Source organism: Muscardinus avellanarius (genome assembly GCF_963383645.1).
Source record: "Muscardinus avellanarius genome assembly, chromosome: 4".
Taxonomy (NCBI): domain Eukaryota; kingdom Metazoa; phylum Chordata; class Mammalia; order Rodentia; family Gliridae; genus Muscardinus; species Muscardinus avellanarius.
The window spans coordinates 117579985-117597427 of record NC_137789.1 but is presented as its reverse complement, the minus strand read 5'-3'; positions in this window follow the sequence as shown (position 1 = coordinate 117597427).

Sequence of the window (17443 nt, the reverse complement as noted above, 5' to 3'; positions counted from 1 at the left end):
TGCCCAGCTCAGGCGAGGAGGGAGGCAGGAGCCCTCCATCCGACCAGCGGCTGCTCCTGCGGAGGAGAATCAGAGAATCAGGATCTTTTCACACTCAGGGGCCAAATTCAGCAATCTCCGCCCTCTGTCTTTGCCCCTCTCCAGATCTAATGACAATCCAAAGAGTTCCTGATAGGGTTTTAAAAGATGCTCCGCCATTCAGGTCCACCAAGCATGAAAATCCAGCTCGTTGGTCTCCATTCTTCGCCCTGAAGGCCCTGCCGGCCCAGGGCCTGCAGCCTCAAACTTGTCACTCACTCTTGGCTTCCTTTTGTTGGGTTGGCCTTTATTTCATTCTTTGGGTCTCCCCCCAGCACCCTCCTCCCCCACCTCCTCACTCCATCCCTGTCCTTCTCCTCCGCCCGCCCCCAGCACTTCCCAGTTCTTCTGTCCACACACAAAAAGCAACAGACCAGTCTGGGAATGTCTTCACAGTCCTGTGCCCCCACTCCACCCCCTGCCTCATCTCACTTGCTGCTTTTAAAAACTGGTAGCAAAAAGCCAGAAGCCGCTAAAAAGGACCAAAAAGGACCCAGGAGGCAGCCACAAAACTGCCTCTGGGCTTGGCTGTAAATGGCCTTGGGGACCTATGAGCCCAGCCTTTGGCTTAGTGGCTTTGGAAAGTGAAGCTGTGGGTGAGGGGGGACTGGTCCAAGGTGGCACACAGTTAGTGGCAGAAGAGGATGGAGAGTCCCATGTGCACCTTCTTGGTCTAGACTCCCCCACTCAGAATTAAAGGCTGCTCCTCTGTCCACACCACATGGAATCCATGTCCATGTCAAGTCTTAGCTGTCTGTGCCTGGGTCATAGCTTGAAGTCAGGGGCCATGCCCAGTTCACCATGTGTCCCTTGAATGCATAGCCCATGGTAGGCACTCAGTGTTGGTGGGGTGTTTTTGATAAAACTGAACTGAATAATCGTGGAGACCAGGCTGTCCTCTGCTCTGTGCGCTTCTTACAGGCCACCTTTGGGGCCCTGTGACTTTGTTACCACCCAGGGAATATTGGCCAAGGACAGGGGGGGAAATCAGAGAGGAGTGCGTGTGGAGCAGCCAGACCCCTTCCCAGGTGCTTCCCTTCTGAGAACACTGGGACAGGGGGAGAGTGCTCCCACCAGGGCAGAGCACAATCAGGAGTCCTCAGGCACCTCAGGGCCAGGGTGGGTGTGGCAATAGGCATTGCATCTGCAGCTGCCCAAAGAAGGAGGGAGGCAGAGAAGCAAGAAGGGATGAGAGAGCATCGAGTTCCAATAGCCCTGAGCCAGGGACTCGGGCACCCAGGCCCTGTGCAAGTGACAGTGACCAAGGAGAGAGGCAGCCACTGGGCCTGGGCTGCATCGGCCTCAGAAGCTTGGCCTCTCCTCTGGGGCTCCTCTGGGGCCTGTGTGACAGCCCCGCTAGCTAGCCACCTACCCAAGCTAGACCTCAAGTTCCACCCTCACCCAGCCCTGGGGACTCCGCCTCTGCAGGGCCCAAGGGTCCCCTTTGGTCCCTCCCCCTGGCCTCCCCTGGCTGCCTGGGTCACCTTGGCATCTCTCCCTCCAATGCACTCACATGCCAAAGCCTAATCCTGGCAGCAGCTCAGCTCTGACGAACAGAGCTTTCTACAGAGGAGGGAAAGGTGCTGCCTTCTTTAGGAGATTACAGTGGTCAAGAGCAGGGGCCTTGGAGTAGGATTTCCTGTGCTCAGATGGCAGATCTGCCACCTAACTAGCTTCATGACCTTAGGCAACTCTTTAACCCCTAATGTCACTTATGAAATAGGGATATTTTAGCAGGGCATGGTGGCACAAGCTTGTAACCCTAGTACTTGAGAGGCTGAGACAGGAGGGTCGCAGATTCAAGGACAGCCTCAGCAATTTAGTGAGGCTCTCTGCAACCTAATTTGTTTCCAAATAAAAAATAAAATTGGTCTGAGGGTGTAGCTCAGAGGTAGAATGCCTCTGGGTTCAATTCCTAGTACAAAAGAAAGAAAGAAAGAAAGAAAAGGATATTCTTGTATCTCTCTTTTAAAATAGTTATAAAGATTAAATATAGAGTCTACAATATACAGTCACTGCTCAATGTCCTTAGGAACTGATTCAGGAATCCCTATGGATATAAAAATCCAAAGATGCTCAAGTCCCTTACTAAAATATATATATAGCCAGGCGTGGTGGTGCGCACTTGTAATCCCAGCATTTGGGAGGAAGAGACCGGAGGATCACAGCTCGCAGACAGCATCAGCTACTTAGCAAGGCCCTTGGCAACTCAGTGAGACCCTGTTTAAAAAAATAAAAAAATAAAAAAATAAACCAGACTAAAAAATAGGACCAGGAGTGTATCTCAGAGGTAGGATCCCCCTGAGTTCCATCCCCAATACCACACACACACACACACACACACACACACACACACACACACACACAAATATATATATATATATGTATGTATTTTTTAAGGTGTTTATTAATTAGACAATGTGACTGACAAAGCTCTGTTCAGCAGAGAGAGCTGAGCTGCTGCCAGGAGGACTAGGCAGGATTATTCGGAGACAGAGTCTTGCTAAGTTGCCGAGAGTCTCACTAAGATGCTGAGGCTGGCCTTGAACCTGTGATTTGCCTGTCTCAGCCTCCCAAGCACTAGGATTACAGGAATGTTATTCTTCTATTCTGGTATTGTTATTCTTCTAAAGCTTTAATTGATAAATATAGGAGTGTGCATATAGTCCTTTAGCTTGGGGCTTTCTTGTTGTTTACTGGTTTGCTTCAGAGCCCGTGGTGGTCTGGGAGAATGGCTGCACTGAGGTGACGCATCTGCCCTGGCTGCTCGGGCTCTCAGGCTAAGATGGTGGTGAGCCAGAAGCAGAAGGGGATTTGAACTCCCACCTCCCAACCAAAGATTAATGCTCTGCCCTCTTCCCTCTCCAGTGTTCCACTATAGCACGTGGATTTTGAGGCAGGAATGTAAAAGAAACAGAGCCAGTTGATCACACAGAAATTTGTAGACTTCTCCCATATGCCCTGAACTGTGCTGAGCTATACCACCAGCCCTATTTTTTAATTTTTTTTTTTTTTTGGTGGTACTGGGGGTGGAACCCAGGGGCTTTTCTACCTCCGGGCTATACTCCCAGACCTATTTTATACTTTATTTGGGAAAAGGGTCTCACTAAGTTGCTGAGAGCCTCTCTAAGTAGTAAGTAGCTGAGGCTGGCTTTGAACCTGTGCTATCCTCCTGTCTCAGCAAACACTGGGATTACAAGCGTGCGCCACCACGCATGACTTAATATTTATTTTGAAACAGGGTCTCGCTAGGGTGATAAGTCTCACTACTTGCTGAGGCTGTCCTTGTGCCTGTGGTCCTCCTGTCTCAGCCTCCAAGTGCTGGGATTACAGGTGTCTGTCACCAAGCCCAGATCAGAAACTACAGTTCAATGGGTTTGACATTGTATCAGTCAGCTTTTTGTCATTATGACCAAAATGCCTGACAAGAACAACAAAGAGAAGGAAAGATTTATTTTGATTCAAGGTTTCAGAGGTCCCAGTTTGTGGTTGGCTGACTGGACCAGAGGTGAGGCAGGACATCATAGCACTCAGGTGTGGCCAAGGAGAGCTGCTCAGCTCATGGCAACTAGAGGCATTGAAAAGGGGTTGGGGAGAAGCCAACCCCTTCCAGGGCACGTGTGCAGGGACCTACTTCCTCCAACTAGGTCCCACCTCCCAGGAGTCCATCCAGCTCTCAGTGGATCAATCCATCAAATGGATTCATCCATTGAAGGGGTCAGAGCCCTCCGTTCAGTACTTGCCTAAAGCTCCTCCTTCGAACCTTGCTGTACTGGGGACCAAGACTTCAACACATGAGCTTTTGGGGGACATTCCAGATCCAAACTCTAACAAACATCAAGTTGGTAGCTTTTAAAAATTTGTTACCATCTTAGATAAGAATCTTTCTCTGGTGTATTGAATAGTAGCCTGCCAAAAGATATACCTTCCAGGACCTGTAGATGTGAACTTTTTTGGTAAGAGTCTTTGCAAATATAGTTAAGGATCTCCAGATGAGATCATCCTGGATTATGTTGGCCCTAAACCCAAACACAAATCCATATAAGAGGAGAAGGAACAGACAGAGGCACAGAGGAGAAGGTACGTGTGTGATGCAGCCACAAGCCAAAGAATGCCCGAAGCCACTGGACACTGAAGACACATGGAAGGATCCTCCCCTGGACCCTCTGGAGGCAGCACTACCCTGCCCACTCCTTTTGGACTCTGGTGTTATGGTTTGGGTTTCGAATGTCCACCCAAAAGCTCACATGTTGAAAGCATGGTCCCTAATGCAGAAGGGTCAGAGGTGGGCATGGCTGGAGGAGATAGGTTACTGGGGACCTGTCCCTGGTCCCTCCTCTCACTCTCTCTGCTTCCAGCTGCCATGAGATGAAAGCAGTGTCCTGCCTTGGAGCCAGCTGACTGTGGACTGAACCTTTGAAACCCTGAGCCAAATAAACCTTTCCTCTTCTAATTTATCAGATTTTGGGTCAGTGATGAAAAGGCTGCCTAAAACATCTGGCCTCCAGGACTGAAAAAAATAAATCCCCATTGTCTTAAACCATGCAGTGTGTAATAATTTGTTATGATGGCCGCAGGAAACTAACACACTCTCTTAAAAGTACGGCATCACTTTGTATTTCGTACCCAGAGCGCATGCCGTATATCAAGTGTGTGGCAAACAGAAAAACTTTGGCAAATGTTAGCTCCCTGTGTCTGCCTGCCTTGATGATTAGAGAACTATCGTGAATGCTACTTATGGTCCAACTCCATGAACTCCTGGATCCCCTGAGATGCATTCATCCGCCTATCACATGTCCCAGGCTGCAGTGGGGACTGAGCTTTTCTCTCTGCTGTCCCAGCTAGTTGGCTTCTCTAGGTCTCTGGCAACTGACCACCACTTCCTAGCTTGCTACCTCAAATTACCTATGGCCCGAGGAGCCACTTATTCAGGCTCAGTGGAACGGTGTGCAAAACCAGATGGAATGTAAGTGAGACACGTGGGCTTTTCCTGTGAATGTTGCTTGCAAGCTTTGGGTCTTGGACTTTATGTTAAAGTCCAAGGTCAGGATGATGCCCGGGATTGGGAAGGAGAGAGGCCTCATCTAGTGAGGGAGGGTCAAGGACCCCATGGCAAGGGCTGAGGACTCTCAGAGGCACAGACATTAAAGTGGATGCAAACTTGCTGCACTGGCCTCAGGACTTGTGAGAGGAGAGGTTGTTCCCCACCCCCAACCCATGTACTGAGGATTAAACCACTGAGATACACCCCCAGCTCTTTTTCTTTTCATTTTTTATTTTGAGACAGGTTCTCACTAAGTTGCCCAGACTATGCCCAAACTTGCAATTCTCCTCCTGAGTAGCTGGGATTATAGTGAAATGTTAATTGGTCTTATTGTAATTGATACATTAATTTCTTTCATTTTCTCATCTATTAAAAAATACAACTAGCCCTTCATATCCATGGGTTCCATATTCAAGGATTTAACCAACTGCAGAGCAAAAATATTTGGAAAAAAAAAAAAGCATTTGTTTGTGGGGAGCCATTAAGGTTTTCCCCTTTAAGAATACTTCTGACTGTCCTTTGCCCAGAGCCAATAAGGTTTGGGGTCATGGAAAGTTCAACATCTGAGAGAAGCTCAGGTGAAATTGATTGCTTTGACCGTTAAGCGCACAGGTGGTGACGGCACAGGCTTGATTGGTTTGACCGTTACGCGGTAGGTGGTGACGTCACGAGGGTTGGCTGACCGGGAGCGGTATAAATAGGACTTGAGCGATAAAACCAGGATCGGTCAGTAGAGATATCGACCCGGGAGTGTACTGCCGATCCTTCCATGAGAGAATGAAGTATTCTATGAATAAAATTCATTGAATAAAATTCTTTTCATCCTCACTCCTCTCTTCAGAACCCGTACTTTTGCCGGCTGGCTCCGGCATTTGTTCTAAACATGTACAGACTTTTTCTTGTCATTCCTCCCTGAACAATACAGTGTAACACCTATTTACTTAGCATTTAAACTGGAATAAATATTTGTTATTATTATTATTATTATTATTATTATTATTATTAGTGGTGGTACTGGGGGTTGAACCCAGAGGCTTTCTACCTCCGGGCTGTACTCCCGGACCTTTTTTATATTTTATTTGGAAACAGGGTCTCACTAGGTTGCCGAAAGCCTCACTAAGTAGCTGAGGCTGGCTTCGAACCTGTGCGATCCTCCTGTCTCAGCCTCCCAAGCGTGGGGATTACAAGCGTGCGCCACCACGCCTGGCTTGGAATAAATATTATAAGTAAAGTAGAGATTATTAAAGGATGCCAGGCATGGTGGTGCATGCCTGTAATCCCAGTAATTGGGAGACTGAGATAGGAGAATCTTAGGTTCAAGGCCAACCTCAGCAACTTAGTGAGATCCTGTTTCAAAATAAAAAATAAAATAGGGCGTGGAGTGTGAATCAAAGGTATAATGTCTCTGGGTTTGACCCCCAGTAACACAAAAATAAATGCATACTTATATACATACGCAATATAAGTACTCTAAAGGATGTACATGGGTTATATACAAGTATGTGGTTTTACATAAGGAACTTGAGCATCCTCCGATTTTGGTATCTTAGGGAAGTGCTGGAACACATTCCTCAAAGATACCAAGGGATGGCTATATTTAGTTTGCCTGTGTCCTTGGGTTTTGGGTTTTGGGAGACTAAAGTGAGAAAGACTGTAATCCTGCAGATGTGTGCTGGAGAGACGACTGTGTGTGGTTCATGGACATTCGAAGGCAGGATAGGGCTCTTTCGCTAACCATCCTGCCCAGTGGAATAATGCTGCCTGACCGGGGAGGCAGGGAGAAGAGGCAGGAGAGAGCAGCCTTCCCGCAGCTCCTCATCCATCAGCGCTGACAAACCTGGCCCCCACGAGGGCTCCAGCCCCAGCTGCGGAGCAACGGCAGGTACAGAGCAGAGCCCTCCCGGCCTCCCGCCCTCCTCTTAGGTCAACAGACAGAAGGGGCTCTGTCGCCCTGCTTGGGACAAGGAAGATTAATGGGGCAGGTGCAGGCCTGGGTGGGACAATCACCTGGCCTGACAAGGTCCCTCATGAAGACTAAGTGCCTGACCCAGGCCAAGAATCAAGCCTGATATCACCTACCCTGGGCCTGGATTTGGCAGGAGGTAGGTTGTAGCCAGCTGTCCACCCTTCCCTGGCCTCGCCTGTTTCATGGGGTCTCTTTCAGAGAAGGCCCTAGCACCCAACCTGTGGCACCAGGCCTGAAAATAAATGCTTCTCTTGTTCCTTCAGGTTCCCAACCCACTAGAGAAAAGGATAGATTCCTAAAGTACTTTAAAACATCTGTTAATATTACTACCCAGTGATAGCCACTATTCATATTTGACAGACATCATTTATCTGCCCACACACATACGTATGTGGACACAGAAAGAAGACTGTACTTTTTATCTTATAATCTTTTCACATTTAATATATTTTTAACATCTTTCATTGGTAGAGAAATAATGAAATCATATAAATCAGCCCTTTGCATCTGTATATTTTGCCTCTGAGGATTCAACCAACCATGGATTTATTTATTTATTTTTTATTTATTTGGTGGTACTGGGGTTCCTGGAAGCCCTTCTACCTCCAGGCTACACTCCCAGACCTATTTTATATTTTTTTATTTGGAAACAGGGTCTCTTAAGCCAGCGAGGCTGGCTCCAAACCAGTGCCATCCTCCTGTCTCCGCCTCCCAAGCGTGGGGATTACAAGCGTGCGCCACCATGCCCGGCCCAACCATGGATTTAAAATATTAGGAAAAGGCCGGGCGTGTGGCGCACGCTTGTAATCCCAGCACTTGGGAGGCTGAGGCAGGAGAATCGCATGGGTTCAAAGCCAGCCCTGGCTACTTACTTAGTGAGGCTCTCAGCACTTTAGTGAAACTCTGTTTCTAAATAAAAATATAAAATAGGTATGGGAGTGTGGCCCTAGATTCCATCCTCAGTACCACAAAGAGAAATAAATAAATAAAATAAAATAGTAGAGAGCCAGGCGTGGTGGCACACTTGTAATCCCAGTACTTGGGAGGCTGTGACAGGAGGATTGCATAGGTTTGAAGCCAGCCTTAGTTACTTAATGAGGCTATCAGCAATTTAATGAGAACCTGTTTCCAAATAAAATATATAAAATAGGACTGCAGATGTAGCCCTGAGGTAGAAAGCCCCTGGGTTCCATCCCCAGTAACACACACACACACACACACACACACACACACACACACACACACACTAGTAAAAAAGAAATCCTACATGTACTAAACGCCTGGGATGAGTTCTTATTCATTCATACTTTCTTTCCTTTCTTTCTTCTTTCTCTTTATCTCAGATGCAGAACCTGAAGGTACAAAGGGTTGACTGCATATTATCTTATTATTTCTTTAGGAAAATGTCCTGAGTTGATGTGTTTGTAGTAAGGCTTTGGTTTATGTATATGTTTTCTCCTCCTCCTCCTCCTCCTCCTCCTCCTCCTCCTCCTCCTCCTCCTCCTCCTCCTCCTTCTTCTCCTCCTCCTTCTCTCTCTCTCTCTCTCTCTCTCTCTCTCTCTCTCTCCCTCAGTGTATGTGTGTGTGTGTGTATGTGTGTGTGTATTGTTGGGATTGAACTTCAGAGTTATACCCCCAGCCCTTTTTATTTTAATTCTTTAAATTTTGAGACAGAGTCCTGCTAAATTGCCGAGGGTCTCACTAAGCTGCCGAGGCTGCCCTCTAACTTGGAATCCTCCTGATTCAGCCTCACAAGTACTGGGATTACAGATGTGCATCAGTGTGCCAGGCTTTGTCATTAAATTTTACTTACTGGATATATCCTGTGTATTTAAGTACACTATCATAATATATTTAACCCCAGATCCCCTACTGTAATTTAGCTGTGCCCAGCTTTTGCACTCTCTCTATAACACCGATATGAACGTGTTTGTGCATACTGTCCTCCTCATTTGCAGATGGAAAGTAAGAGGCACAGTGGTCCGGGAATTGGTTTAGGTCAAAGAACTAATATGTATCCATGGGGGATTGGTTCTAGAACACAGTAAATATCAGAATTTTTGTATGCTTAAGACTCATATAAAACAACATAGCATTTGCATATAAATTACACACATTCTCCTGTGTACTTTAAGTCACAGTACTTATAATAAGTGATTTATAATGTTAGGTATTTATAATACCTAACACAATGTAAACAATAGTATATAGCTGCTAATATTGCATCGTTTAGAGAATAATGACAAAAATGTAAGTGTAATTTATTTATTTATTTATTTATTTTGGTGCTGGGATTGAACCCAAGGGCATTCTACCTTTGAGCTTTATATACCCCTTAGGCCAATTTCATTATTTGTTTGGAACAGAGTCTTGCTAGGTTACAGGGAGTCTCGTGACTTATTGAGGCTGTTCTCAAACCTGTGATTCTCTTGTCTCGGTTTCCCAAGTACTAGGATTACAGGCATGCACCACCACGCCTGGGATGAGTACTTATTCGATCATACTTTCTTTCCTTTCTTTCTTCTTTCTTTTTCATCTCAGATGCAGAACCTGAAGGTACAAAGGGTTGACTGCATATTATCTTATTATTTCTTTAGGAAAATGTCCTGAGTTGATGTGTCTGTAGTAAGGCTTTGGGTACACATTGCTACAGTGACCCCTGTGTTTCTTGGGGCACGCAGACTGCCCTTCTTGGCCTGGGGGCAGGAAGGGCAGGTGGGGGAGGGCAGCCTGTGGACAGAGGCTGGGATCATGGTCTCTCCAGCACCAATACCACCAGGTATTGGCCATCTACCTCTGCGGAGGGACAGAAGCCTGCTGACCAGGCAAGTAAGAAGCCCACAGCAGGGTGGAGAGGAAATAACCTCCAGGGTAGTGGAAATCAGGGAAGACTTGTCAGAGGGGGTGGGACATTTCTACTAGCCTAGAAGGAGAGAAAGATGTAACTATTCAACATGCTTCTGCGGGGTGGGAAAGAAGCACTCACATTTAGAGTGAAGAGGAAGATGGAGGCAGACAGGACTTGCCCTGAGCTGTAGCAATCCCAGCCGCCCTGTTCTCATATGAGGCAAGTCCCCAAGAGCCAAAGCCTTGCTGCCAGCACTCAGCTCCCCAACACACACACATTAGCTGAGGCCCTGGGGGATCTGCACAGGTGAGCCTTAGGAATCTATGATTAGCCTAAGGGATTGACCATCGGAAAGCAGAAGCTACTTTCTAGTTACTATCCTAAAAGCTAACATAAGTCATATTTACACATCCTCATTTCTCAACTATCTTGCCTGACTATGGCACCCTGAACCAGAAGCATAATGCAAAACTCCCAGAACCAGACCCCCAGGGCCCCAGCAGAAAGAAAGAAAACGGGCAGTCACGGGGAGCCCGCTACGGGCAGCCACGCGTGCTCTCTCCCTCCGCCATCAGACATCACATTCTACAGTATCTCTGGGGGCAGGAGTTCGTATTTGCTCCATTTGAAGGGCTCTGAAGATTCAGGAATTTATATTGCCAGTGGGCAGCCAGGACTCAAACTCCAGATCTACTGATCCCGGACCCTGGAGCCTTCTAGGGACTCAGCTGTCACCAAAGCTGGGATTATTCCTCAGCATCTTTGGCTGGGAGCACCCTCCAGTACCTAGGGATAGACAGGGTGAGTCTGAGGCTGAAGAGACAGAAAGAAGGCAGGGACCAGGTCCCCACCCCCTTGCACTCTGCTGGCCTCCTCTGCATGGGGCAGCCAGCTGGTGTCCGGCCTTGTGCTTCTGGTAATGATTTAACCATGGGTAAGGGTAGGGAGAGGTCTGTGAAGCTGTCAGTGGGGGAGGAACTTCAGCTCCAGTCTCTTGGCTCAGCTATTACTTGGGGGCTAGAGGAAGAGGTCCAGGGAGAGGCCCGGGGAGCTTCTGATTCTGCTGTGTGTGACACAGGACCCTCTAAGCCTGTGAGGTCCTATGTCTCCTCCCTGACCCTAAGCCCCAGTTCCCTTCTATAAATTCAGGCAGCTCTAAAATACTGTTACTTTTCCCTCCTGTCCTACCTGGGGATCACAGGATATAGCACAAAAAACACCATCTGAGAGTCTAGGTATCTGGGTTCATATGGCGGCTGTCCTGCTATCTGTGCAGAGGCCCCAGCGTAAGTGCTGCTGGGCAGGTAGGTAGCAACCAAGTGGGGACAGTGGTCACCTGGAGAGGTCACCCACTACTGAAGTCTGGCTCATTATTTCTTTATAGACTTAGATTTTTTGGGGGGGTGGTACTGGGGTTCCTGGAAGCCCTTCTACCTCCGGGCTACACTCCCAGACCTATTTTATATTTTTGAAACAGGTCTCTTACGCCAGCGCGGCTGGCTTCAAACCTGCACGATCCTCCTATCTCCGCCTCCCGAGCACAGAGATTACAAGTGTGCGCTACCACACCTGGCTCAGATTTTTTTTTTTAAGAGAAGCTGAAAATTCAAATGTGTAGGTCCTAATGTCCTTCCCATGCTAGGACCTAATTGGAAAAAGAATTCAAATGCAGTTTAGGCAAAATGAAGTCTGAATGTAGCCTTAGGCTGGAGAGTGTGGTCTAGCTACAGAAACCATAAAGGCCAGAAGGATCCACTACTGCATATTATCTGCTATTATTGCTTTGCTTTCGATGGGAAAACAGGCTGGAATATGGGAGAGAGGACCACAACTTGGGATGGTCACATTGTGAGTTAGTGGCCCAGCTGTGCAAAGAATCCAGATCTCCTGCCCCCAAACTGAGCTTTTACCATAACTTGACTGTCTGAGGAAGGGAGTGGGGAGATGCTGAAAATCTTGAGCAGGGAGGGAAGGGAAGGGAAGCCGAGACCCTCCCTCCCTGCAAGACTCACCTTTACCTCTGTGAGCCCAGAGGGCTAGCGCTTTGCACAGAACACCTGTGTACCTCTTCACCTGTTCCCACCATCACTCCTTCCCCGTTCCAGGACCCCAGGCTCGTGCCTCTGTAGCTGCCGCATAAGACAAGTGGGTAGGAGGTCCTTTTTCTGTATGGAAATGGACAGCAAGCCACCCATTGTGGTGCATGGTCAGGGGAAGATCTTTTTTTTTTTTTTTTTTTTTTTCCGGCACTGGGAATGGAACTCAGGGGAATTCTAACTCTGAGCTACACCCCCAGCCCTACTTTTTATTCTTTATTTTGAAACCGGGTCTCACTGAGTTGCAAAGGGCCTCACTAAGTAGCTGAGCCTGTCTGCAAACCGCGATCCTGTCTCAGCCTCCCAAATGCTGGGATTACAAATGTGTGTCACCACACCCAGCTGGAAGATCTTGATAAATAATATTCATTCATTCACTCACTCATCTTCTGTGGCTGGAGATCAAACCCAAAACTTCAGTGCCATGCTATGCAAGGCCTCTACCAGTGCCTCAAGCCCCATACATACTGCTATTTAAGCCAATTGAGAAATAAGGCAAAAAAGCTAGGCATGGTGACAAACACCTGTAATCCCAATACTTGGGAGGCTGAAAGGATTTGGGGTTTAAGGCCAGCCTCAGCAACTTAGTGAGAGCCTCAGCAATTTAGCAAGACTCTGTTTCAAAATAAAAATAAGAGCCGGGCGTGGTGGCGCACGCTTGTAATCCCCGCACTTGGGAGGCTGAGACAGGAGGATCGCACAGGTTCAAAGCCAGCCTCAGCTACTTACTGAGGCTCTCAGCCACTTAGTGAGACCCTGTTTCCAAATAAAATATAAAATGGGTCTGGGAGTATAGCCCGGAAGTAGAAAGCCTCTGGATTCCACCCCCAGTACCACCAAAAAAATAAAAATAAGAAAGAGCTAGGGGTGTAGCTCAGAGGTAGAACACCCTTGGATTCAATCCCTAGTACCAAGTAAATAAATAAATATAAATGAAGAAAAAACCCAAAATAGATAAAGAAGCAGTAGAGACCAAATAGCTTATTTATGACCACTGATGCAAATTTTGAACACAGGGCTCCTGACTGTTAGTGTACTTCCAACCACAGAAATCTAGGATCAGGCAGACCTACCACAGGTCACAGGCAGTGCCATGCCATCGCCAGCCTCCCTGCCCACCAGGTAGAGCAGAGATGTCCAGCCTCTGCAGCAGCTGGTACCCAGAGAGAGGCGCTGAGCCATCCGTCTGCTCCTGCCAAACTCACCAGCCAGATAGGACACTCAGTGAAGCCAAATGGTGGAGACAGCAGAGACAGGCCAGGTATACTACTGACGCTCTTCACACGGAAAACAGCATCAGAATTTCACTTTATTTCTACCTTTGACTTGGTAGCAATGCCTCTTTGTGTTTCTTAGTGTTGCCCTAGGGCTTACAAAACTCTCATTAAACTTGTCAAATATTATATCGTCCTATCTAGCGGAATTTTTATTTCAACTCTTAGGTGCTCCATTGAGGTCATTTTCTCTTCTATTTCTTTCCTGATTATGTCCATGTTTTTCTCTCAATCATTGAATGTAAGTATATTTGTAAGAGTCCCTGCTTAACGACGGAGGAAATGCTGGTCTGAATTTTTATTGCTCTTGATTATTCTATGGCTGCCTTCTCCAAACTTCCTGGACTGCTTCAGCCAGTGCAGACCACCAACCCAGACATCGGACTGGTGACCTCCAGAGGGCTCTGGGTGACCCTGGGAGCCTGGGTTAGACTCTGATACTTCTCTGGTCCCCTCTCCCCATCGTTCCGAAAGCAGAGGTGGCCTGGAGTGGGGGAACCGCAGGGAGCTGGAGGTCCCTAAGCCCAGAAAGGCCTGTGAGTCACTTGAGTGGGTGGGGCTTCACTTAAGCCACGCCCCCAGCAAGCATTGCCCTGCCTCAGCCTCCCACTTTGCCCCAATTGCCCGGGAGGTGGAGCCCAAAGCTCCCTAAAAAACCACTAAGGGGTAAATAAGCAGGCAGCGCCCCAGTTCGGAGAGGTCATTGGCCAGAGTGATTCAAAACCTGTACGCCCCGCTGCAAAGCCTCAGGTCGGGAGACTCGCGTCCCCTCTCCCCGCGGCGGGAGAGTTCAGTCAGCTGGGGGAGGGGAGAGGGGCTGGGGAGGGAGCTAAAGGGGCGCCCTGTGTGGCCTCCAGGCAGACTGGCCTTTGAAGGCCGATTTGCTCTGGCTAGACCGGAGGAAGCGAATGCTAATTTTTCCCTGGAGGGGGTCTGCGGCCCTTCCCCCCCCAAGTCTCCAGGGGAGGGAAAGCGGGAGGCTGGGCTCGCTGGTCACCTTGGGGCTGCCTTCATTCTCCGCCTCCCCCAGACCCCCCACACCTTCTGGGAGCCCCACGACCACCCTACAAAGTAGGTCATCCAGTGAAACTGTGGAGCCCCACTTCCCCCTATCTTCTGGGAGAGGAAAGGTGGCCCTGAGCGATCAGGCAACCAAGGTGGAGCTCAGCCAGGTCTGCGGCCCACCGCAGCCCTGGGGCGGCGGGAAGGCCTAGCATACCTCCTTGCCTAAGCCAATGTTTGAAGCGCTAGGGTGACAACATCCAATCCTTGTTGCCCTCTGGAATGAGGTCCAGGAGAAATCTGGACTACAAACCTCACTAACCACTGTGACCCCCTACCGCCCCCCCACCCCGGCCCCACAGTGGGTCATTTGAATTTGATTTCTTCTTAGAACTAGCTTCTTTCCTATTTGCGGTTAGAATATAAATCACTGTTTCTTTTTTCTTCCTTCCTTCCTTCCTTCCTTCCTTCCTTTCTTCCTCTTTTTTCTTTCTTTCTTCCAGGACCAGGGATTAAACCCAGGTACCTGCACACATGTGGTCTACCAATAATCTACATATCCCTGACTCTAAATTTTTTCTCTCTCCTCCCCTTTCTATTCTTCTCTTTTCTTTTCATTTTTATTCTTTCTCTTTTTCAGCACCTGGGACTGAACTCAGAGGCATTCTACCTTCAAATTACACTCCAGCCATTTTAATTTTTTATTTGATACAGGGTCTATCTAAGTTGCTGAGACTGGCCTCAAACTGGCTTCCCAAGTATTGGAATTACATTTGTACACCACCACCACTGGCACCTAAACTTTTCTTCTTTTTAGTGTGTGTGTGTGTGTGTGTGTGTGTGTGTGTGTGTGTGTGTGTTTTGCTGAGATTGAACCCAAGGCATTTACCAGCCCTATTTTTTTTAACTTTGAAACAGGGATCTCACTAAATTGCTGAGGCTGGCTGTGAACCTGCAATCTTCCTGTCTCAGCCTCCCAAGTACTGGGATTACAGGAACTTTTCCTTTAAAATGCTAAACTTAAACTGGTTTTGGTGGCACATGCTTGTAATCCTAGTAACTTGGGAGGCTGAGACAGGAGGATAGCGCAGGTTCGAAGTCAGCCTCAGCTACTTAGTGAGGCTCTCAGCAACTTAGTGAAACGGGGGTTTCTTCTGAACCCCCAAGATGAAGCAGGGGGTTTCCTGAGAAGAAACCTGGAGTTTCATCAAAAGATGAAACGGAGTTTCTTAAGAAGTTCTTGTCTACAGGGTTCTTGTCTACTGACACCCGCAGACCTCAGAAAGGGGAGTAAAAGGTTTATTGGAAACAGCGGGGAATAAGGAAGATGGCTGAACACCCCAAAGGGGCTGTTGGGTCTCTGCTCTCGGGTCTCTGATGTCCAGTAGCTGCCTTTAGGTCACTACCCAAGTGTCGTCCAAGCCAAGTGCGGTCAGTTGCAAACTACTTTCTCCCAGAGTCCACGCAATCTGCCAGAAAAGAGGAGCAGGTCACCCCTGGGGACCTCGGTCAGCCTTGATGTCCAGCAGAGGCCTTCAGGTCACTACACCCAAGAGTAGCCTGAGCCACTTGCACTCTGCCTTCTCTCAGGGCTAACACAACTTGTGAGAGAGAGAGAGAACAGCTCCCCAAAAGGGGAGGGGGTCTCAAGAGGGAAAAAACCCATTTGCTGGCAGACTAGGGCCTTTGCCCAACGTTTGTGAGTCATCTTTGGTTAGGGTGACTTTTAGGATCCCAGGAATTCTGGGAAGCAGCTCTCAGAATTTGCATAAGGTATTTGCAAGTCCTTGAAGAATCTCCTCTCAGTAAAGTATCAGATTTGCGCCTGGGTTTGTGAAACTCTGGTCCTTCTTATCTCTGAGCCTTTGGAATTTCAGATATTCATTGCCCCTCAGGAAACTCAGGAAATTAACTTTTTCTACCGAGGCCTCTTCCCTATCTGCCTATTTCCTTTCTTTCTCCTCATTAGTGAGACCCTGTTTTCAAATAAAATACAAAATAGGTCTGGGAGTGTAGCCCAAAGGTAGAAAGCCTCTAGGTTCCATCCCCAGCACCACAAAATAAAATAAAATAAAATAAAATACTAAGTTTAAATAATACACTTTCAAGAAATGTAAAGAAAAAGGATTACAGCCAGTCCTGTAATCCCAATACTTGGGAGGCTGAGACAGGAAGATCACAGCTCAAGGCCAGACTGAACAACGTTTATTGAGGCCCTCAGCAATTCAGGAAGACCCTCTTTTCTAATTAAAAAATAAATAGGGCTGAGAGTGTAGCTCAGAGGTGGAATGGCCCTGGGTTCCATCGCTAGCACCAAAGAAAGAGAAGGAAGAGGAGAAGAAGGAGGAAGAGGAGGAGGAAGAGGAGGGTTGACTTAGGTGGGTGTGGCAAAGGCCGGAAGTACAGTGGAGCAAGGGCCTGATGGCTGGGTTGGGGAGCCCTGGTCTGATGGACAGAACATGGATCAGACACTGGGACCTGTCCTGGGCAACTGGGGCCAGTATCCACTCAGGTGGCTTTGCAGAGAGAGACCCTCCAGGACCTGCTGCCCTCAGGCAGACTCTCTGGCACATTGCAATAAATGAAAAGTCCTTCAGGCCAGGCATGGTGGTCCATGCTTGTGATCCCAACTTTTGGGAGGCTGAGACAGGAAGATCATGGTTCACAGACAGCCTCAGCTACTTAGGTCCTTTGCAACCCTATTTCAAAATAAAGAATAAAATATAGGAGTGGAGGTGTAACTCGGAGGTAGAATGCCCCTGGGTTCCATCCCCAGTAAGCAAAAAAAAAAAAAAAGAAAGGCCTTTGAGTTTCACTTCCCTGCCTGCAGGCAGATCCTGTGTCCCAGAGAGAGCTCAGGGCTTTGTTCTGTTCCTCTCCAGCCACCCCTACACACACACACACACACACACACACACACACACACACACACACACACACGGTTCCCTTCTCCCCCCTCTTGGGGCTGCAAGGCCCCTTTGGGAGCCCCTTTGTGAGGTAATTGGATTTCTCCCCTTGTTAGCTTGCAATGAAAATGTCATCTATTCTGGGCCACCGCCAGGGAGGGGCCAGGAGCCCATTCAGCAAGCACTGCCAGGAGCTGTGAAGCTATTCAGGACGCCCAGCTCGCAGTGG